The sequence below is a fragment of the Talpa occidentalis genome, unplaced genomic scaffold (genome assembly GCF_014898055.3).
Source record: "Talpa occidentalis isolate TD23 unplaced genomic scaffold, MPIMG_talOcc4v2.1 talOcc4.2, whole genome shotgun sequence".
Classification (NCBI taxonomy): domain Eukaryota; kingdom Metazoa; phylum Chordata; class Mammalia; order Eulipotyphla; family Talpidae; genus Talpa; species Talpa occidentalis.
In genome coordinates, this window is record NW_023602073.1 from 107,827,613 (window position 1) to 107,852,153 (window position 24,541).

The 24,541-nt window shown below is 38.8% G+C and overlaps 1 long non-coding RNA gene across 2 annotated transcripts in view; it reads right to left on the reverse strand.

Annotated features, from left to right (window-relative positions):
* LOC129146497 (uncharacterized) overlaps positions 1–24,541 on the reverse strand; it is a 314,133-nt gene that overhangs the window by 112,228 nt on the left and 177,364 nt on the right. The gene's annotated exons all lie outside the window — the stretch shown is intronic.

The following is a 24,541-nucleotide window of genomic DNA, read 5'->3' on the forward strand; positions in this document are numbered from 1 at the left end:
ATTTCAACAAATGGGAATGACTGGGTTCCAATAAAACTTTATTTGTGCACACTGATAATTTAGTTCCATATTCCTCTTATTTTTTCACAAAATCGAATTCTTTTGATTTTGCAAACCAGGCAAAAAGTATAAGGACTATTCCCAGGCTATACAAGCAATGGGCTGGAATTGGTCGTAGGACTACAGTTTGCCAATTCCTGATATGGAGCATTCTTTAACTAGGAAAAAAATTAATCCTCGTCTGCTTTGTTTCCTGTACATTTCCCAACACCCAAAGCAATGTTTGTTGCAGAGTGATTTATACTAATCAAACCTTATAAAAATCCTCATATATGACCTTCCAAACTGTACTCATTGTTCTAGGCTTAGTCCCAGCCCACATCCTCCAGGAAACCTTTCCAGCAGTTCCAGTCCATCCTGTGGTCTACTTTCTCTGCTTTCCCATTTAACTCATAATCTATACCAAGTCATTTATCTTTTAACCCTTGGTGAATACTCACATCTGTTTTGACTCTTCAATAAGACCTAAAACACTGTAACAAAGGAACTGATGTTCAACTTATTTTTCTTTCCCTTGGAAACTAACTCTACAGTAGGGACAATCAGAGTCCATGGGTTCCCAAGGGGCAGGACTGGCTGCTCCCCTGGCACTCCTTTAGGGATTAGGTTAGGTCACTGTCCACCCACCTCTCTGGCTCAGAGCCTTTTACCAAGACCTGTCTACAGTGAATCAACAGTAATGCTATTCATGTGGGCACCGAAACTGCAGACTTGAAGAAGGGGACTGGTCCCCACCACTCCATCCCATACCTGGAAGTCATAAGTTAGTACCTATCTTGAAAATGATCATTTAGAAGAATACTAATGACTGAAAGGTAAGCACAAAGTTTGAGGGAATGTTGACCAAGTTAACTGCCCAATTTGTAGCCTCTTTAAGTACATGAAATTTTACAGTAAAGGAAAAAGTTCAGAGTCTCAACTTCTTCACTTGGCACTTTCTATCTTGGAAGGCTTTGAATTGATTGGTATAAAAATTTGAAAATTAAAAGTCCAATCCTTGATCTATACTATGAGCTCCTCAGGAGTAACCATTATTTTGAAGCTTTTCAAAGGAGGGTTTTAAAGCACCATGTCAGTGTGTTTTTGTTTTGGATGACTTATGGTACGGAATTAATAAAACACTCCAAGATGTGGTAAGAACAGTCGCTATCACCACACCTTGGGTGGGGGAAGCCGTTTGGCACAGGTGCCCTGTCTTGCCACACCCCAAGGTGTGGCAGAACACCAGAGTATCACCACACCTACTGAGTGTGATGGCTCAGTGAAAACCAAACACCTCCAAAGTCAGAGAGAAATCAAAAGAGGCATGTTAGGAAGTGATACTGGAAAATGATATGATGTAGGAAGGATTTTCACTGCAAGTGAAAAAACACAAAGAGATCACTTCTTTGAAGGGGTGGGGCACCCTTGCCCGGGTTACTTGCGAGCTCTGCAGTCTTGTTTTATGGTTGGGTTGGGATTAGTGTCTTCTCTGCTCTCTTTTTATATAGGACATTTCCCAAGTTACTGATCTTCTAAACACTGTAAGGATTTGGAGCCGGAGCTGAAAACTTAATTAGCATTATGCAAACTGTGGGCTTCTGGTATTTCTAGTAAGTTTAGGGAGCTGCCAAGCAATCCTGCCAAGTTTCCTTGAGTCTGGAAAGGCCTGGAAACGCTAATCCAAGAAAGCGGCTGGCTGGGTTAACAACAAGTATTAATTCTTCCACAGGCTGAAAGGGAAAAGCTTCTAGACTGGGAGATGGACTTCCTCTTGTGAGGGAACAATTAGGTCTGAAGATGTCAGTTTTGGAAAAACCGTAGGTGGGCCCAGGAGTACTGAGAATATCTGCAAGACCACAGAGACCTAGGATATAGTACAGCAGACCAAATGCAAATCTTCATCCGCAACAGGGTCCACCTCCTCCGGACCAGAGCAAATTTCTGAAATGCTCAAAGAAAATCAATCCCAGCAGCCTATTTTCCTTAATAACTTTCCATACATAATTAAAAGGACAAAAACACACTATCTTCCTTGGTCAAAGTTTTTACACACATTTGATTTGATTCATGGTTTATATGTAGTTCTTTAAAAACGGCCCCAAGTTCCCTTCTTTTTGCTCTACTTTATTATTTAGAAGAATGACTATCTATTTTTGCAACAGATATTTTCAAGGATCATACATAAGTAATATTAACACATTAGTAAAGAAAGAATGGAAAAACAAATATATTAAGCATTCTATATGGTCCAGGTTCTGTGTTAAAGTATTTTGTATTCATTATCTCATTTCCTTGAAGAAAGATACTTTCTATTAACTTTAGAGTAGATACAAATCAGGAAAGTTATTAAATTTCAAAATGCTGAAGACTAAAGGAATAACTGAGAGGAAGGTTAATCAGAAGGGACCTGGACAGAGGAACTGCTGCTGTCTGACTAGCATACAGATATATGGCGGCACTAGTAGGGGATCTCAATTCATTCTTCAAATAATTGTTTTTATCCAGAGTCTATACTCCCCTTCCTGTGCCACCACTAATGAGTCTCCATTAGAAGCAATATGGAGGACCATCTCTTGACCTTTCTAAGGAGCCCATTCCTTAGATATTGGATTTTGTTCACTGCTTATCACTGTTTCTTACAATCATTCATTCATTCAACCATTATTTATTGGCTATCCACTATGTGCCAGATATTGAACTACACACTGTACATCCAGGATACAATTCCTACCCTCGAGAAGTCTATTGTCATTTTTCTTCTTCTAAGCAAGCAGAAGGCAGAGACACTGCCCAGAGCTGCAGTGTGGTAGTCAGGGAGACACTTGAGGCAGGAGTACCCAGAACTTCAGCATGTATAGTCTCAGTAGGGATTCCTCTATTCCTAAATAGGAACCAAACAATGCCATCACGTACAGAGAAAAAAATATCAGAAGTATCAGAAATCAGGCAGAAGCATTGTTGACATAGAAGAAAAATCCAGTTAGTGATCAGCAAAGGAAGAAAACAGTAGGAGCAACCATTCCCATCTGGAGTAGAGGAGTTGGAGGACTTTCTGAATCAAGGGTAAACAGTGCATAGAGACTTTTACCAGGAACTGGTTACTCCATGAGCATGGAACAAGGAAACTAATAACTACACTGAAAAGGAGCATAACATGTTGTCAGAAGGCCACGGATTCCAGGACCAGACCAAAGTTTTGACCCTGACACCAGTGCTTCCTTGGACAAGTAACTTCAGCTCTGTGAACCTCAGTTCTTTGACCTTTAAAAATGCAATAATGTTTTTATTGTGAAGATTAAATGTAATGATGGATATAAAGTCTATATATCCAATAAGCAGTAGTTCCTTCATTATTTTTAAGTGTGGAGAGTAAGTACTACAATAAAAGAAAGCACACAAAAAGACCCGGAGAAGTCTAGTGGAGGCTCACTAGCCAAAGCCTTGAAGAATGAGAAGGAATTCCCCAACGGGGGGTAGGTAGGAGAAAACACATGGGTGAGACATGTCTAGTTTCATGTGTATCCGGAGCAACACAGTGCACGTGTGAGAGAGGGTGAGGGGAGAAGCAATAGGAAAGGTATGTTCTAGAGAGTCAACATCGTAAGTCAGGTAGAAATGTCATTAGTGATCAGAAATGGGCAAGAAGAAATGAGAACCCCCTCTTCCCACTTAGAGGTGGGGGAACTGCAACAGGAGATGCATGCCAGCCACAAGAACTACATCTTGATCAGAAGATGGTGGTGAAGGATTTTAAGCTAGAACCCAGAAGGAGAAGATAATAATAGCTGACACTTGTGCAACTAACACCTATTCAGAATTTCATATGTGCCAGACACTATTTTGAACACTTTACATATATTAATTCATTTAATCCTCACATAACCCCTTGAACTAAATACCAAGAAAATTAAGCCACAGAGTTAATGAGCTGGTCCAAGATTGTATCATACTGAAGGGCTCCAAATGTGTGTTTAGATGTATAAGAATGAGAGGAAGGACGTCCGGAGAGAAAACAGGTCAAAAACGAACAGCATGAGAAATGAGTTAGGAGGTACTATCCAGATAGGAATTGAGGAGCCAGAGCTAAGACAGCAAGGAAAAAAAAGGAGAGGATGTGCTTCAGTGTAAAGTCCAGAGGTCAGGAAGTCTAATAACTGATGGATGTGGAAATGCTATTCCCTTGGGATTTCTTATAAATTCAATTGGCCTGTTTTGCTCTTTGAGAAGTTTCCATGACATTGTCCTTTTCTAAGGGGGATAGCTTTGCCAGAATGACAGCTCGCACTTTCTCCAATATCCATTTAGTTGTCTTTACCCCCCAAATCTAAACACTTAGAGTGTTTTAGTTTTCACCTTGAAATAGGGTATTTACTCTTCATCTAACAATAGACATGTTGTTTCTATCTTCTAGGAGTTTCACTTTGATGTGTCAAAGGAAATGTCATGAACCCTAGGGGAGAGTCACTACTGCGTGAGAGCAGGATAAACAGCAGGTGTGGCTGGGGCTTTAGGAGAGGTGCCAGTCGTCCCAGCTCAATTTTTTTTAGGAATAAAAAAGAGGAATATTTCAAATGCCTTGCGTTCAGAAGTCAAAGACAGTTTCCAGAAGAGCACACCAAAAGATACTGCATGCTTCGGCACAGAGCCGCCTCCCAGAGCCGTGCCTCACAGTATCCTGATGATCATGAGTAAGATGCCGAAACTAACACACTCTTCTTTGCATCACTTGGGTGAAGCAGGTGGGAGGCAGGTGCACTGCCTGAACACCTGGGTAGGTTGAAGGCAGCTCTTTAGTTTAAACGTTAAGCAATGGCCTTCCCTTTCAGAACCTTACAAATGAAATAGTCTTCAAAACAAGTAAACAGATGGCCTTCAACAGCCAGCTTCAGGAGCCAGAATGAGATAACAGCAGGAATCCCTTACATTTCTATATTTTCTGTATCCTTCACACAACGATTTGAGGGAATAATGGCATGTATATTCTTGTCCCCATTGAACAGTCAAAGGGTATGAGGTTCAGAAAGCTCTCTTGCTGAAGTGAACAGCACGATAGTAGCAAAAAGGGGACAAGTCTAGCTGCAAACCTAGTATCTTGGCTACCACATCACAATGAAATGGATTTTGATGGCTTAGGTTCTTTTTTTTTTTTTGTAGTTCTTTATTTTTATTTATATCCTATTTTATATATATTTTTACATCATGTTTCATTTTTGCACAATGTATGCTTTTTTCATCTTGGTTATAGTCCCCATACAATTCCCATTCCCCCCTTATTTTGACCATAATCCCTCCTACCCGCCCCTCCCCATAGTGTCTCTGGCTTATAGTTGCTTGTTGATTTTGATTTTTACTTTATTATAATTAGTCTTTCTCCTGGTCCCTTATTTAGGTTTTCTAAATTCCTGGTATGAGTGAGACCATCTGATATTTTTTTCTTTTTCTTTCTGGCTGATTTCACTGAGCATGAGCATGATCCCTTCCAACTCCATCCATGTTGCTGCGAATTGCATGTGTTTATCTTTTTTGATTGCTGAGTAATATTCCATGGTGTATATGTACCACATCTTCTTGATCCAGTCATCTATATTTGGGCATTTGGGTTGTTTCCATAGCTTAGCTATTATAAATAGTGCTGCTATAAACATAAGGGTGCAGTGACCTTTTGAATTAATGTTTCTGTGTCCTTTTGGTAAATACCTAAGAGTGGAATTGCTGGATCATATGGAAGCTCCATCTTTAGCAGGTTGAGGAATCTCCACACAGCTTTCCATAGAGGTTGGACCAGTTTGCATTTCCACCAGCAGTGCAGAAGGGTTCCTTTTTCTCCCCATTCTTGCCATCATTTGTTGTTGCTAGTTTTTTTAATATGTGCCATTCTCACTGGTGTAAGATGGTATCTCATGGTAGTTTCGATTTGCATTTCCCTGATTGCAAGTGATGCTGAACATTTTTTCATATGCCTGTTGGCAATTTGCATTTCCTCTTTGGAGAAGTTTCTTTTTAGCTCTTTTTTTTTTTTAAAAGATTTATTTATTTATTTGTTTGTTTATTTATTTATTTATTTATACAAGCACTGGGTACAGTCAGAAGCATGGGAGGGTGAGAGAATTCACCAGAGCCAGAGTGGGGAGCAGAGCAGGCAGAAGGACCGAAGTACACTGCTGAGGGGAGCAGCGGGCGGCAGGAGAGGTCTGCGCGCCATGTGGGACCCTCCTCTGGTGGCAGGGGAGCAGCCGGGGATCGAACCAGCACTGCAGAGGCTGTGCGCAGCTTCGCAACCCAGCGCTCAACCGCTGCGCCACCAGGGAGGCCCTCTTTTTAGCTCTTGTGCCCATTTTTTGACTGGATTATTTACTTTGTTTTTGTTGAAAACTTCAGCTCTTTGTAGATTTTTCTGATCAGTCCTTTATCATTAGTGTTGTGTGCAAAAATTTTCTCCCAGTCGGTGGGGTGTCTGTTTTGATTACTGTCTCTATTGCTGTACAGAAGCTCTTTAATTTGATGTTGTCCCAGCTGTTTATCTTTGCCTTCACTATCACTGCTTTGGGTGATGAGTCTTTAAAGATGTTACTGAGGTGTATGTCATGTAGTGTCTCACCTATATTTCCTTCTATATATTTTATGATTTCGGGTCTTATGTCTGGTTCTTTAATCCATTTTGAGTTGGTTTTTGTGCATGGTGTGAGGTAGTAGTCAAGCTTCATTCTTTTGCATGTAGCGACCCATTTTTCCCAGCACAATTTATTGAACAATCTTTCTTTGTTCCACTGCATATTCTTTGCTCCTTTGTCAAAGATTAGTTGACTGTAAATCTGTGGGTTTATTTCTGGGTTTTCTATTCAGTTCCATTGATCCATGTGTCTGTTTTTGTTCCAATACCATGCAGTTTTGATTATTATGGCTTTTTGGTATAGTTTGAAGTCTGGGAGTGTGATGCCTCCATTCCCTTCTTTTTTTTTTTTTCAGGAGAGCTTTGGCTATTCGTGGTTTTGGGGGCTCCATATGAATTTCATCAATATTTGTTCTATATCTTTGAAGAATGTCATTGAAATTTTTATTGGAATAGCATTGAATCTGTAAATTGTTTTTGGTAGGATGGCCATTTTAATAATGTTAATTCTTCTAATTCATGAGCAGGGGATGTCTTTCCATTTCTTTGTGTCTTCTTCTATTTCTATTAACAGTGTTTTATAGTTTTCTTTGTATAGGTCCTTTACCTCTTTTGTTAGGTTTATTCCCAAGTATTTGATTTTTTTTTGTTTCAGTAATAAAAGGGATGGTTTTCTTGATTTCTTCTTCTTCAGATATATTGTTTGGGAATAGGAAGGCTACTGATTTTTGTGTGTTGATTTTGTATCCTGCTACTTTACTAAACTGATTGATTAGTTTGATTAGTTTTCCTGTGGAGTTTTTGGGGTTCTCTATGTATATTATCATATCATCTGCAAATAGTAATAGTTTGACTTCTTCCTTCCCTATTTTGATTCCTTGTATGTCTTTCTCTTGTCTTATTGCTCTAGCTAGGACTTCCAGTATTATATTGAAAAGCAGTGGTGAGAGTGGACATCCTTGTCTTGTTCCAGATCTTAATGGAAATGCTTTCAGCTTTTCACCATTGAGAATGATATTGGCTATGGGCTTGTCATATATGGCCTTTATGATGTTGAGGTATGTTCCTTGTATCCTGAGAATTTCAAAGGCCTTTATCATAAATGGGTGCTGTACTTTGTTGAAAGCTTTCTCAGCATCTATTGATATTATCATATGGTTTTTATATTTCTTTTTGTTGATGTGTTGGATTACACTGATTGATTTTCGGATGTTGAACCATCCTTGTGTCCCTGGAATAATTTCTACTTGGTCGTGGTGAATTATCTTATGGATACATTGTTGGATTCTGATAGCTAAAATTTTAATGAGGATTTTTACATCAGTGTTCATTAGAGAGATTGGCCTGTAGTTTTCTTTTTTTGTGTTGTCCTTGTTCAGTTTTGGTATTAGTGTAATATTGGCATCGTAGAATATGTTTGGTATTACCTCTTCTCAAATGTTTGAAGTTTGAGTTTATGAAGGATAGGCACTAATTCATTTCTGAATGTTTAATAGAATTCATTTGTAAATCCATCTGGTCCTGGGCTTGTTTTTGGGGAGGGTTTTAATGACCATTTCAATTTCACTGCTTGTAATTGGTCTGTTTAGGTATTCTATTTCTTCTTTATCTAGCTTTGGGTGATTGTAAAGTTGTAGGAATTTGTCCATTTCTTCTAGATTCTTGAGCTTGTTTGCATATAACTGTTCATAGTAGTTTCTCATTACTCTTTTGATTTCTAGAGTGTTGTGATTTCTCCTCTTTCACTTGAGATCCCATTTATTTGTGCTTTCTCCCATTTTTCCTTTGTGAGCCTAGCTAGGGGTTTGTCTATTTTATTAATTTTTTTGAAAAACAAACTTTTGGTTTCGTTGATCTTTTGGATTTTTTTTAGTTTCTTTCATTTATTTCTGCTTTGATTTTTATTATTTCCTTTCTTCTACTGGTTTTAGGGTTTTTTGTTGTTCTTTTTCTAGTTCCTTAAGATGTGAGATTAGGTTGTTTCTCTGAGTTCTTTCTTGTTTCTTGATGTGAGCCTGTATTGCTATAAATTTTCCCCTTATTACTGCTTTTGCTGCATCCCAATCATTTAGGAAATTGGTGTCCTCCTTGTCATTCAACTCAAAGTATTTTTTAATTTCTTCTTTGATCTCCTCATTAATCCAGTGGTCTTCCAGTTGTGTGGGTTTCTATCTCTATGAGGTGGGAGGGTTCCTTGTCTTCTTTTTAACATTTATTTCTAGTTTGATGCCTTCATCGTCAGAGAAGATGGTTGGTATGATTTCAATCTTGGTGTATCTGTTAATGTTTTTCTTGTGTCCCAGAATGTGATCAATTCTGGAGAATGATCCATGCGTGCTTGAGAAAAATGTGTACTCAGATTTTTTTGGGTGTAGTGATCTATAGATGTCTGTTAAGCCCATGAGGTCTAGATCCTTATTTAGAGCTGTAATGTCCTTACTTATTTTTTGTTTCATTGATTTATCCCTTGTTGATAGTGGTGTTTAGAAGTCTCCTACTACATATGTGTTTTCTCTGATGTCTGTTTTCAGAGATGATAATAGTTGTCTGATAAATTTTGGTGCTCCTTCATTTGGTAGTATATGTTAATGAGTGTTATTTCTTCTTGAAGTATTGTCCCCTTGATCATAATGTAGTGACCATCTGGGTCTCTTTTTACCTTTTGGAGTTTGAAATCTGTTTTATCTGATATAAGTATAGCTGTTCCTGCCTTCTGTCTTGGTCCATTTGCTTATAGGATTGTTTTCCATCCTTTTACTGTCAGTCTATTTTTATCTCTTGCAGTTAAATGAGTTTCCTGGAGATGAGACAGCAAATGGTTGGGTTTTGTTTCTTAATCCTGCGACTCTGTGTCTTTTTATTGAAGAGTTTAGTCCGTTTACATTTAGAGTTAATATTGATATGTTAGTGTCTGTATTTGCCATTTTGTTTGTCTTTTCTCTGGTTTTTAAAATTTATTTATTTATTTATTTATTTATTTATTTATTTATTTATTTATTTATTTTGTCTTGTTTCTTTCTTATTCATCCCGCTGTTGGTTCTGGCATTAGGACTCCTTGCAGTATTTTTTGGAGTGGGGGTTTAGTCATAATGAAATTCCAGAGTTTCTGTTTGTCTGGGAAGGTCCTTATTCTTTCTTCATAGAGGAAGGAAAGCTTTGCAGGATAGAGTTTTCTTGGTTGGCATTTGTTATCATGGAGTCTGTTGACTATGTCCCTCCACTCTCTCCTTGCCTGTAGTGTTTCTTTGGATGGCTTAGGTTCTTCAAGCAACAGAATCCTCTCTTTCTGACAATAGAACTTCTCATTCTGCTCTAACTACTCCCCTGCTTGGGAATGGACATTTAATCTAGAGTCTAGATCTCCCTTTGGTTAAAAGACAGACAGATGCTAGAAGCTTGGCCAACTTCAGTTCTCCCCAATACTCTCCATCTTTCTCTCTGTTTGGAAAATGCTCTCTTCCCTTGAAGGTTATGAAGCTAGAGACTGGGATGTCTTAAGCAGCCTCTTGCCATCACACTCACCATAGGAGAATGACTTTTAAAGATATGGAGGTGGGAAAAAGTCATGATTTCAACCATGTCAGTAACCAGCTTTAGCTCTGGACTGTTCAGTTACCTAATAAATTATTTTCATTATTTAAGTTCATTTGAGTGTTCTGTCTTAACTTGGGGGTTGGCTTGGTCATTTTCAACCAAGAGTCCAGACCAACAGATAACCAATGGAAATAATGAGCCTCACTATAAGGACCTGAGAGAAGACCTCCTGAAGACACTCTCTGGTGCCCCACCCTCCCTTTCTAGGCCCAGGCCCACCCTGAGTGATGGTTCACCCATGCTGTGAGCAGCCTAAAATTCAGAGTTATTTCAGGGAACCGTGCTCTATCTTTCCTATAATAAGAATTGTTTCTTTCTTCCTCTGTTTTGGATTCTCAAAAAGCAAGCCTTGGATCAAGTTAGTGGCTGAGACATGAGTTCCTGGGAGCACTGGGTAATAGAAAGGAAATACAGGGTAGGGCTATGACAGGTTGTGCACAGAACTATTCATGGAATCAGAGGGAGAAAGTAGGTTTCAATGCAAACCAGCAGAGTGCATTCCTTCACAAGGCCTCCTGTGGCCAGAAGACCCATGAGGATTACTGGACACTATTTACCCTCTTAGCATGAAGATTAGTCCAACAAAGACTATGACAAATTCTGTGCCCCTTCGTGTCTCTCCCAAAGCTAAAGAGAGACAGTGATGAGACCTAAATATGTTTGTTTTTCCTATTTCTACCAAATATGTAGTGTTTGAAAAGAAATACCTTATGTAAATAACAATAACAAAACCTAATATGCACATAATGAAATTGAAAGGAAACCATGCTGGTTCCACTGTACAAATTGCTTCTTTGGCAATGCTAAATTCTGAGAAAACTGTAGCTATTTTGAGGCATGAATTCCAGTCCCCCAAACTAAAACAAGCATCTCTGAGTTCTTGAAATAATGGCAGATATCAGGTTTGCTCAAAGGCTGTCCCGTTGCCTTTCAAGAACATGCACACCACAATGACAGCCCTGCTACTGGCAGGCATTCTGACTTGCATGATCTGGCCTCAAGAGCATTCTGACATATTGTTGTTTGTTTTACTCAGGATTAGCAGAAAATTTCTGTGGGTGTTTTACGTCACTGGAGTAGGAAGCACTGAAAAGTTGTACCCGCCTGGTTGATATTTCTGGAAAGAGAAGTCTAAATTATTATAAGGCGGGGAGGGTGGCCAGGAAAGAAGAGAATGAGTAAGAATTAAGAAAGCCCCATCAGGAAAGTCCCACATGGAAAACCAAACTCATGGCAAATGGGATTTCTTGCATGTAGCAGTTCTGCCAGGCTGGGAAATAAAAGTTCTCATTATCTCAGAGGGGGCGAGTGTGGGTCTCATCTCAGTGTCTACCAATTTGTGGAACTGAACTTTGGCAAACAACAGTGAGAGTTATTACAAAGCAGTAAAATTTCCCTTTCAATAAACTACAGATCTGTATATAATTGGATGGAAAGGGCTAATAGAGTTTAGTCTGGAAACATTTGGTATGAAGTTTGAGATTTTTCAGATATTCCAAATAAGTGTAACAGTCACAGAAATAATGTCTAAGCCCACATGTCTTTTTTTTTTTTTTTTTAAGGCACAAGAGAAAAACTAACACTGTAACACAAGGGTAGGCAAGGAAAGGGTATATACAGTTAGTAAAAGAAGAAATACAAATGCCATGGCTCAAAAGAGCAAAAACAAAAACATACCCACCCTCATTTATAATCAAAGAGCTCAATACAACATGGTAAGGCCCTACATACCTATTTTTTAATCTACTAAATGACAAAAAGTTTTCTATGTGACAATCTCTTTTTAACAGGGTATCAGGAGACAGGGATAGTTGTACACTGATTCAATTAGTACTACCCTAATGGAAAGCAATTTGCTGATATTTTGTAAAAGGTGTGCCCTTGACCCCCATAAACTTACTTCTTCTAGGAATTTACCTTCAAGAGTATTGTGAGAAGCACACGCATACTTATATTTATAGTAGCACTATTTAGATGTTGAAAATGGGAAATAACTCAAATGCCTAATAATAGAAGAGTTTAATTAAAGTTTACCACTACATGGTGGTTACCAGAGGGGAATGGGGTGGGAGTAGTGAACAGAGCTGGAAATGTGGTGGTGCCCTGTGGTGTGCATACCACATCAAGGTGAGACCTGCACTCATGAAACTTCTCTAGTACTTTAAACCAATGGCCAACCAATAACAATTTTATTTTTAAAAATTACTGACATAACCATAACCATATATTGAAATATTTAAAATGACTTTTTTCACAACCATGTAGTGTCATGGGAAAATGCTCAATGAAATATTAAGAAATAATTCAAAACAAACAAAAAACCAAAACATTCAATTCTAAAGTTGTATTTAAAATATGATCTCTATATCATTAGTATCATTTATACATATATTAAATATATATTATACTGTAAATAGAGCATAAAATATCTATGGTAAGCATATATAGACAAAACGTGTGATAAAATAAAATATGTTCATGGTAATAGTCAATATAAATTATTTTTATTTATATATGTATGTTTTAAAATTATCTACAGGGCCTCCCCGGTGGTGCAGCGGTTGAGCGCTGGGCTGCGAAGCTGCCCACAGCCTTTACAGCGCCGGTTCAATCCCTGGCCGCCGGCGAGGGTTCCACATGGTGCACACACCTCTCCTGCCGTGCCTGCTGCTCCCCTCAGCAGTGTACTTCGGTCCTTCTGCCTGTTCTGCTCCCCGCTCTGGCTCTGGTGAATTCTCTCACCCTCCCGTGCTTCTGAGTATACCCAGTGCTTGTACAAATAAATAAATATTTAAAAAAATAATAAAAAAAATAAAATTATCTATAGTCTTTTCATTTTTGAGGTGTGGGAAAACTAGAAAAGAAAGCATACCCAAGAATATCTCTAAGACATTCAAACAGCTTAGACAGTCAGATAAAATTGGGCAAAGTATTCTTTAACAGATTGCATATTTTTTTATTTATGCATATAAGAACTGTGGTGTAAGCCAGAGGTGTGGGGGAGAGAGGATTCACCTGAGACAGAGTGGGGAGCAGAACAGGAGGATCTACTGAAATACACTGCTGAGGGGAGCAGCAGGCAAGACAGGAGAGGTCTGTTGCGCCATGTGGGTTAACTCATGTGGGATTGAATGATAGCGCTGAGACTTTAACCCCTGCATGAACAGGGAGACCCTACCTTTATTTTTTAAAAAGAAAAGTAGAAGAATGGTATAAAATAGCAAAAAGAGATTCATATACACATATGACGGATGTCCAAAAGAAGTATTTTTAGCTTTTAATAGTAAGAAGACATGCAAGAAGCAGGTAAGTTAGAAACATATAAAAAGAAATTTAGAAACTCCCTGAAATGAGACAAAAATGAAAGGCCATAGTACCAAAAACATGGAGTGTGTTTGTATGAGCTCTATATTTAATTCTGAACTTCTTAGAGGTCAGGCCAAACAAGGAAACAATGAGGTACACAGTTTTAATTATCTGGTGAAAAGAACCACACCAATTTATCTGGAAAGGCAAGCTTATTTTCCCTATTGACTTCCGGCAGAAATCTGCTGTGTGTATCTTTATATAAAAAAAATTGCATAAAAATAGATGACTGGATCAAGAAGATGTGGTACATATACACAATGGAATATTACTCAGCAATCAGAAAAGATAAATACATGCAATTTGCAGCAACATGGATGGAGCGAAGGGATCATGCTCAGTGAAATAAGTCAGAAAAAAAAAAAGAAAAATACCGGATGGTCTCACTATAGCAGGAATTTAGAAAACCTAAATAAGGGACCAGGAAAAAGACTAATTAATACAAAGTAAAAATCAGAATCAACAAGCATCTATGAACCAGAGACACACTGTGGGGGTAGGGGGGGCTGGCCCGGGAAGGGGCAGGGAGAGGAAGGATTAGGGCCAAAATAAGCGGGGCGGGGGGGGGGGGGCGGTGCAATTGTATGGGGAATATAACCAAAATGAAAAAGCATACACTGTGCAAAAATGAAAAATGCTGTAAGAATTATATAAAATATTTTTTAAAAATTGAAAAACAACAACAACAAAAAATATTGCATAGCAAAATGTTATACAGAAACAAAACTTTAAGTATCCAAAAGGGATTCAAACTGGTTGCCACAGACTAAATTTGGCACTCAAGATATTTTTAAAAAAATTTAATTCATTGTGAACATTTAAAAATCAGATTTGATGTAAAAACCCAGCTTTGGAGTTTCTTTTAAAAGGCTGCAGAGGTGGTTCTTTGTAGCCATTGGATAACCTTAGGCAGCAACTGATTCTTGAGAAGGGTTATTTGTGCCTCATAATCTCGAAGACTTCCTTTTTTCTGCCATGCTGGGTTGGCCCCTAGGGCCTTGTGCACATTTGAGCTTAGATCTGGAAGAATAAATCGACAGCATATCCTTTGGATTGTATCTCTTGAATATAAATTGCTTCATGTTGACAGTATCTAGATAGCAGTCAATTTAACACTGAACTCTCAGATGGTATATTGTAGACAACATAATTGATTCCATGAATCAGACAAAGTATGTGAAAGAGCATGCTTGGAGCTGTGATCTGATCGAGTCAGGCACCAATGAAGTGATTGTCTTAAAGAAATCATGTGTTTAAGTTTGAGGTGCTTTGGAATTCCCACTTCCTCTGAAGACCAACGTGGCTGGCACACAATCAAGCGAGCACTGCCTTGACCCTGCATTATTCCCTTTCTTCCTTTCTTCTGTCCCACTGGTCTGACAGTTCCCAGCATTGTCATGAGGCATTTGTCTGCGTTTTCTCAGTAGTGGCGATGACTGTGCACTGGTCTGTACACACTCTCACCAGGTCACCTACCCTGCCCCCACACTTGGTGATTCATGCTATAAACTCGTGAAAAAACAAGTGGGAATATAGAGTTCAATTTCTGGCATAGAACTGAGAGGTGTTAGCTAACTCATACAGAGACTGAACTATTAAATAAAAAAATCCTTGATCTTCTTAGCCAATGTTATACCCAACCTAGTGAGATATCCCCAGCACATTCGCCTACTAGACTTCCTCAGTGACAACAAGCCACTGTCAAACAGTGTGCAGCAGACACCATTGATTCATGATGTTAGCCATCCCCTATCTTCTCTCTTGTTCATTCTTTTGTGGGCTAGAAATTTGAGAAGGGCTTGGATGAGAAGTTCTTCCTTAGAGTTTCTCAGGCAGATGTTGGCTGGGGTTGCTGTCCTCTGCAGACTGGACACAAAAGACAGCTCATTCTGTGTCTGGAGCTGATGATGGCTGTTGGCTGAGTTCAGCTGCAAACTAGAGAACCTACATGTGGCCTCTCCAGCATGGTGGTCTCAGAACAGTTGGACTTCTTTCACAAGATTTGTCCCCAGAGTGAGCATCCCAAAAGAATTGTGCAGGAGATTCATGTCCTTTTATATCAAAGCTTCAGAAGTCACACAGTATCATTTTACCATGTTCTATTGGTAGAAACAATCCCTAGCAAGCCTTGTTTGGGTGGAACACAAGCCTTGCTTCTCAATGGGAAGAAGATCAAAGAATTTACATGCAAGTTTGAAATCTTTAGGAAATTGTGATATCAGTACATTGTACTCTTCAAAAACAGGTCTGCATTCACAAAGCCACATGCTCTTCAACTCAACTGTCTATTTTATTGCAAAGACCCACTCTGAATTTGCCAATTTTACAAGGGACTATAGCTCAGAGGCTTCATTATCTGTCACCTTATTTCCTCCATCGTTATTAATACTAGAGGAGTCTGCTTCCTTCTCAGACTGTCCCAGGTATCTACATTCTCTTTCATTCTCTCTTTCTCACTCTCCCTTCCTCTCCCCTCCTTCAACTGGATCTTTTTTCTTCACACAAGCCAAACTTAATCTGATAAGGGCACCCCACCACTGCCCTGGCACAGCCCAACTGAGATTTAGGACATTCCCTGGGTTTCAGTTCAAGTTCCCTGGATCCAGGAATATTACTGGTCCAGAAGGAAACTGCTCAGCCAGGCCTATGAGAGCAGACTTTTCAAGAAAGGATTTGGAGGTTTAGGAAAGTCAACCTACTATTTGTGAGAAGAAAAAATAGTTAATTAGGTATAAATAAGTTGGGTTCCAGTAACACACAAGAGCTCTCCCACATCCACTTCCCCTTCACTGGTTTTCTGTTGCTTTCAGCAAAAGTGTTTGATTTGCAGTCCACTATGTCTACGGCATCCACACTATCTTTTGCAATTCCATGGGTAGTGATGGTTTGGCGTCTTTGTTTCCTTTACTGACACAGCTCACTGACTCCTGACAAACTCCTAATTCTTATTTACCAGAACCCAATATATTTCTGGTCATGAAAAATTAACCTTAAATATTACTTACTCCGGAAAAATAATTGCAAACAAATGGTCAGACTGATGGCTGGACTCAGATAGGCTTGAACTTAAGGCAGAATCCTGTTCCCCAGGGCCCACCCTCCTTGTGCCCTCTCTTTCACTATTGGCCATGGAAATATACAGGTGTGTCCCTTGTGGCAAAATCCCCATTTACCATTTCCTTAAATTTTTATTTTTGTAGTTCTTTATAAAGGGCAATATGGAAGATAAAAACGAATTTAGCTTGCATAACCTCAACATTTCCGGCATAACAATGCCCCAGGCCTAGGCAGCGAGGCCACTTAGTCATGGAAGTTCACAGGATTTAGGAGCTTGGTTTTATGTATATCATTATGCAGGTATTTAAGAAATACTCAAATTAATTCTTTACCACCTCCCCCAAATAAAAAATGTTGATGCAGGTCATACTCAACTATAAAGGGAAAGGATGTTGAAGCAGCAGTAGCTGTGCCCCAAGTAAGGCACAAGTGGCTTTTGGTGAGACTGGGAGAGGGGGTGAGTGATGAGGAACCAGAAATTGCAGCTATCTTGTGCCTGCTTCCTTCCAAATGAGGACAGGAAGATATGACTTCAGAACTCTGAGCATTTCAAAGAAGTAAAATACAGTTTTAGAATCTCCAAGCAGGAGTATATATTTTAAGTTAATCCAGACCCTAATAAAGCTCATGAACAAAAAATTATATTACGTATTACTAAAAATTAGAGAATTACACTTTTTTCCAGTAATTTAACAAGGAATTTTTGATATACTATTAATCTGCAGAATATTGTCTGCTAATCCTCAAATTCACAAAGGAAAAAAAGAGGTATCACATTCAAAATAAGACTCAAAGAGTACCTGGAACAAGAACAACATATTTAATCCAATAATGAATTCATAAATGTTTTCAAAACCACTCACAATTCAGTCCTGAAGCATCTGAATAGATTGGGAAGACATTTCATCATTAATCAGATTTTAAGTCATTGCAACAATTTTTAATCAATTAAAATGACCACAGACTAAAATTTTTATCTGATAAAATTTGGAGATGACTTTAAACTAAAACTCTTACTTTGCCTTACATAATGTCATAAGCAACAGTGAAAAGGAAATCAAAGCAAGTACAATACTTTCTATTTTTGGTTCTTTTATTCCTTCCCCCTTATAGAGGATATGTACATACAACATGTTTTCGGCACCAGTCACACCTTTAAGAAGGCTTCATTTAACTAACAAGAGATAAAGTTCTAAAAATCAGGTATAGGGCCTCCCTGGTGGCACAAGGGGTTAGGACACAACCTATGAAGCTATCCGCAGCCACTGAAGCACAAGTTCCATCCCCGGCCAGTGAGCTACCTACATGGCACAACAGACCTCTCCTGACTCACCCGCTGTTCCCCTCATCAGTGTATTTCAGTCAGTCTGCCTGTTCTGTTCCCCACTCTGTCTCTGCCTGTTCTGTTCCCCGAATCCTCTCGCCGCCCCCCCCCCACCTCTGGCCTGTACCCTAGTTCTTGTATGCATAAATAAATATTTAATAAAAGAAAAAAATAAATAAAAATCAGGTATTTTGTAGGTATGTGTTCTTAAAGCAGTGGATAAAGTGAGAAGGGGTTATTTCTTTTTCCATTGTGAGCATCCTGTCTGTGTATGACAAACCCAAAGGTATACCTGAGTTCAATTTAATCAATTTCATTACTTAATTATCCTTTCAATTTATTTCTGAAGATTTATTTTAACTACTAATTAGAATGAAGAGGTTTCTCATTTTTCCACTAAGAATGTTTTTAACAATGTAAATATGGTATCTTGTTTTGATTTATTACTGCTTATTTCCTTTCATACTAATACTCTCTTTTCATTGGTGCATGGGCAAGCCCAGTTAGTGTATTTTGTCTCTGATTTATTCTGGAAAATATAAAAGGCATCTCATTATATGTTTTTATTTCTATAATTAAACTTTTGAATAACCCCAGTTTTAGGGCTTTTGAAAGCATGTGAAGCCCATGTTGTTGTTGTCGTCAACCTGGCTCCACCTTTCTCTTAATATAACTCAAACATGCCATTCCCATATATGAAGTCAGCCATAAGTGAGCCAGCACAAGAGGTGGCTCCAGAAACAGGAAGCTACTAAATGCACATAATAACATGGACAAATAATGTATAAATAACACACAGATGTCTATGTCCCATTTAAATTCAGTGACAAATAGAGGAGAAAGTAAACATGTAGTGGTCAAGAGTCCAGATACTGTGGTCAAAACCAGATGAGCACAAGCCCCAGTTGTATTATCTTGCACACGACCACTAATTTCATCAAGCCCAGTTTCCTTTCCAAAAAAAAAAGGAAATAGGATAGACACCCTATATTATTATTATAAGAATGAAGTCAAAGAAACTAACACATTTCCTGTACACAGTAAACTTTTCAAAAACATTTGAGCTTTTACATTATGAAAGTCAGAACAAAATAAATGTTAGTTATAACTGTTTAAAGGGAAAACAGGAGAATAGAGAAAGCAGTGAGGACATCATTCATGAAGATGCTTTTCACCAATTACCTTCCTCTTTCATGGAGCACAACTTCTCCATGGTCACATCTGCATTGTGCGCTGTCTGTAGAAGATCACCACCCATTGTCATAAGCAAAAAAAAAAAAAGTGCCAGGATGAAAACTTCCTTGATTGCTACATATCTTGTGTGTCATCCACAGATACACATACACACCACACATGCTGAGCGTATCACCCTGCAACTCCATTGCTTTATTCTCCTTCATAAGAGCACTCTTCAAACACCCTTCTAGGTTCACTATTCCACTCCTTCCCCCTCACACTCCTCAGTCCATTCCCATTGTGACAACCCTCATAAACACCACTCACCACAACAAGCTGCAGTCTCCATAGTGCCATATCTAATACTTAGTCTTCAGTCTTCTCACTGTCCTTTCTGCAGGATTTACCATGGTGGATCCCTCCCTCCTTTACCTTCTATACTTGGCCTTTGGGACACTATCTCTTTGTGTCTCCACCCATTTCACAAGGCCAGTCCTTCTCAAACTCTTTTGTCATCCTCCCTAGAGTTCTGTCTTCAGTCCTTTTCTGTCCTATTCATTCCTTCAGTGATATCTTCTACTTCCATGATTTTATACACTGTCTGTAAGTGAAGACTGACAATTTTTGTATTCCAACATCAATTATACCCCTAGTCTAGATTCATATGTCTTTCTTCCATGTAGACATCACTAGCTGGTCATCTAATTCAAGCTCCAAACTTAAAATGTTCACAATTGAATACCTGAGTCTCTGCTTTTCCCCAAAATAAAGCCTTCACTTCCTTCAGTCTTATTCACCTCAGTAAAAGGCAACTCTGTCACTATCTTCCCAGTTGCTTGGACCAAAGCCTTCAAGTGGGCCTTGATTCACTCTTCCCAGTACATCATGTATATATAATCCTTCAGCAAGTCCCAGGGGCCTTATCTTCAGGATGTAACCAGAATCCAACTACTTCTCACTTTCATCACTATAACCCTAATCCCAGTCACCATAGTCCCTGGGTCATTGCAACAGTCTCCCAACTACTTTCTTTGCTACTATCCTTGCCCCAACAACCTTTTATTTCATAAATATATGTGGGAATTGTTTAAAACATGCCAGAGTAGTCCTGTATTCAAAAACTTCAGGGGCTTTCCATTTCACGCAGAGGGAATGAGCTGGTCTGGCTATGATTGCAAAATAAATCTATCAGTTGTTCTCGCTCACTGGACTATCTCAGCTGAGCCATAGTTACTCCCTCCTATATCTCTGCTTCCAGCCTTCCCATGTCTCCCCTCAGTCATGCTCTGAACACATTGGTCTCCTTTCTGTTCCCAGATACTCTAGGCCTACCTTTTTCTGCAGGCCTTTTGCATTTGCTGTTCCCTCTGTCTGGAAAAAAGAAATCTTTCCTCAGATAATCCATTTGACTTAAAGTCTCTTCCTACTCAGGTCTTTGCTAATACATCAGAGGGATCTTCCTTGAATATGCCAAATAAAAAAGCAGCCCTCATCCCAATCACTTTCTATCTTGTTAAGCCACTTTATTTTTCTCCTTTGCATATAAAAGTACTAGAAATACTACTCATTTATTATCTATCTGCCACCACAAGAATGTAACAGCCACAAAGGTAAGGATTTAATTTTAATTACTGGTTTAGGCCCAATACATGAAATAGTGCCTGGCCAACAGTAAAGGCTCAGTAAATGTTTGCTAAGTAAATGAGTGAATGAATTGGTTTTCTACTCAATATATAATTGATGATAGGCAACAAAAGTTTTTAAAAATTCAAAGAAGTGGGCCTCCCCTGGTGGCGCAGGCGGTTGAGCGCAGCGCTGTGAAGCTGTCTGCAGCCTCTGCAGCACTGGTTCAATCCCGGCCGGCCAGTGAGGGTCCCACATGGCAGACCTCTCCTGTCTTGCCCGCTGCCCCCCTCAGCAGTGTATTTCAGTCAGTCTGCCTGTTCTGTTCCCCACTCTGTCTCTGGTGAATCCTCTCACACTCCCTCAAATCTGGCCTGTACCCTGGTTCTTGTATAAATAAATAAATCTTAAAAAAAAAAAATTCAAAGAAGTGGGGCCTCCCTGGTGGCACAGGCAATTGAACATAGCACTGTGACTGTCTGCAGCCACTTCAGCATGAGTTTGATCCCAGGCCAGGGAGCAACCCACATGGTGCAGCAGACCTCTCCTGACTCACCCACTGCTCCCCTCAGAAGCGTATTTCGGTCGGTCTGCCTGTTCTGTTCCCCACTCTGTCTCTGGTGAATCCTCTCACCCTCCTGCACATCTGGCCTGTACCCCAGTTCTTGTATAAATAAATAAATCTTTTTTAAAAAATTCAAAGAAGTATATTGGACTTAAGTGAGTTAGAAAAATAATAGTGAAAATCAATGAAATAGGCACATTTCCAGCTGATGCCAACAGAAGCTGATTTTTCCACTGTTGACATTTCCAATCCACTCCCCTGTAAAGTCCACCATGTGCTGACTCACATGGAGCATACCACCAGGCCAGTTTTTCTTCTGTGTGACCTGAATGACTCAAAGTGCCAACGACGATGTCCCAGGAACTCCACTTGGAAGTTTGGAATCAACTGTAGACTGCATTCAAATATATACCTTGCTCTATTTGGTTAACTTGAAATTGTTCTTTCCTTGAACAAGGTCCCTCCTGTGCTTTTGTCCTCCACTTGCTGTGTGACTAATTTGAATGTTAATATTTTTAAGTGAAAATGCTTTGATGCTAAACAAAACTCTTTGAAGGCTTTCAAATGTCTGGATATGATTTTTTTTTGGGGGGGAAAGACAGTATAAGACTTGCTAATCATAAACTAAATATACATGATTTTAATTGAGTGTCAGGAGTCCAAACCTATTATTTAAGCATAAGAACATCTTACCAAATGCTACATATTATGGCATACTGTTTGAATTTGGGTTCCACATATTAACAAACCATATATCAAATTTCTAAGGCATGAAAATTGCCTTCCCACCCCATCCACTCCAACATGAATTGAGGCGAGCAGTAGTAAGCAAGCCTGATAAAGAAGGTGTTTTTAGGAGTTTTATTTAGGAGTTTTATGTTTTCATCTTAATATTTACAGTGAACTTTGCTACTACTTTCACAATAAATTTAGAAATTCATATTGGTATTAAACGACTGCATTTAAATCTTTTGATTAAAAGAACCAGAGTGAGTATTTCTAAATATACTCTCAGGAACAAAAATAAAACAAGAAAAGAAAATGTCTTAAATGTCTTTGCTTGTTATAAACAAGTTTTTTTAAAAAAAAGAGCCTGGAGGGCCTAGGAAAAGGTATAAAATTACATACCAACTATTACTTTGTGTAATTCTTTGGCTTTACCTTAGGGAAAATGTTGAGCAGGTTCAAGTCTCACTTTCAGAGAGAAAAGAGGATTTGAACAGCTTAGGATATCCAGGTAAAATTTCTAAGGTAGTTTTTCAATTTCTCCCAACCTAAGATATAGGTTTGCCACTTCCTGGTATATATGCCTTTAAATCTATGAAAATTAGACCACAGCTAGCAAAAATAAGCCAAGAACTGGATTTAGTAATGCAGAGTGCTATGTTAATCTCATTAACAACAGTAAGAGAAATTATAGCCTTCAATATGATCATTTCAAAGGGTAAAACCTAATGACACTCAATTTTCTGGGTGGGTCTGAAGTTCCCCATAGGTAAAGTCAATTAATTTTTTTTATTCATTGATGATACCAGTGCAGCATTCCACATCTCTCCTACTTAGTGACTGAATCTTAGAACTGAAAGGCTGCCTAACTCTAATTCTATTCAATCCACAAGGAGGTATGAGCTGCTACACTGTGGTGCAAGGTGCTTTGGATACTTCGTGATTTAAAGACACAGTTCAATAACTTCAGAGTTACCAGTCTGGTGGATAAAACCTATGCACTTATGGGGTCAAGGAAAGCTGACATTATTGGTATAAAAATGGGATCACAGACTCTACATTTGGCTTTAGATAAAAGATGCAGCAAGGGAAGGAAAGACTTCCCAGCAGACCAACTTTGGAATTTAAGGAATCAGTGGGAATTGACCAGACAATAAGAATCTAGAAATAGAGAAGGAAGACAAGAAGGGGAAAATGAGCTGAGCTATACATCCAATACTGTGCCCCTAGCCACTTGTGGATACTGAAGTTATTTAAAAGTTCATAAAATACAAAATTTAGTTTCTCAGTCACACTATCCACATTTTAAGTGGTCATCTCCACATGTGGCTAGTGTTTAGCATACTGGACAGTACAGATGTAGAATATCTCCATTGTCACAGAAAGTTCTATTAAAGAGAGCTAGCTTTGAACAAAGAATAAGAGCAGCAGCAGATGTTGGTGGGAGTAGCTGTAGGCTCTTAAGTACAGTTGAGGCTAGGACATCCTGAAAGGGTACCCAGGTGATGAGGCAGCATGCTCAGCCCAGGATAGGCAGACCGAGGAGTCCATTGGCTGATATCACAAAACACAGGCAGATCAGAGTCCTGGCAAACTCTGCCTCTCGTTATCAACTACACTCTGTGGCACTGGAAAGCTGCATGGGCAAAATGTCTGAATGAGCATCCTGAGTTCACCAATTGTGTTTATGAAACCATATGTCTTTTGGTAATGATGGCAACTTACCACATCATGAAGTCATTATTTTTCTTTGAAAAAAGGAGACTGAATTTTTTATATGGGCATCTTAGCCCTCTTTTTATTTTTTATATATTAAAAAAAATCTGTGTAACATTTTGCACTTACAAAACTGGATTTTCATAGTTTCTTGGCTGTATAGCACACAGATTTTGGTATAGCCAAGTTCTGACTGTAGGAATGCATGAGCATGCTATTAAAAACTCCATAATGAGTAGAGAGCAGTTCCATGCAAACACATCAAGCATTTCTCCATAAATGATTGAAAAAAGATCAAGATGAGATTTTTAAAATAATATAAATTTAGAAATATCTAAGATTACATCAACCTTTTAGGATTCTCTCTCCTGCAATTGTTGGCTTTCTTAGCAAACAATGTGGGGGGAGAGGGACAGAGATTGCAAAGGACTAGGTCAAACATCTGTCATTTATTTATGTGGTCTTGGTTCAATCCCTTAACCTCTTCAGCCTGTTTCTTTATCTGTAACAGGATGTTTAAAACGTTAAAGAAACTAAGCACGTTAATATATATAGAACACTTAGCGCATACGATCATGTGTGCACTGTAGTGGAGGGGTAAGGATGGAGGTACCTGTCCATCATGCCACCTACATGCTTAATGATGCTACCAGCTTGTTCTAATACTTCTGATAACAGGTTTTCTGAGCTAAGTTTTAAAATTCTTTATTCCAAGAACACACCTCAAAGATTATGAAGTAA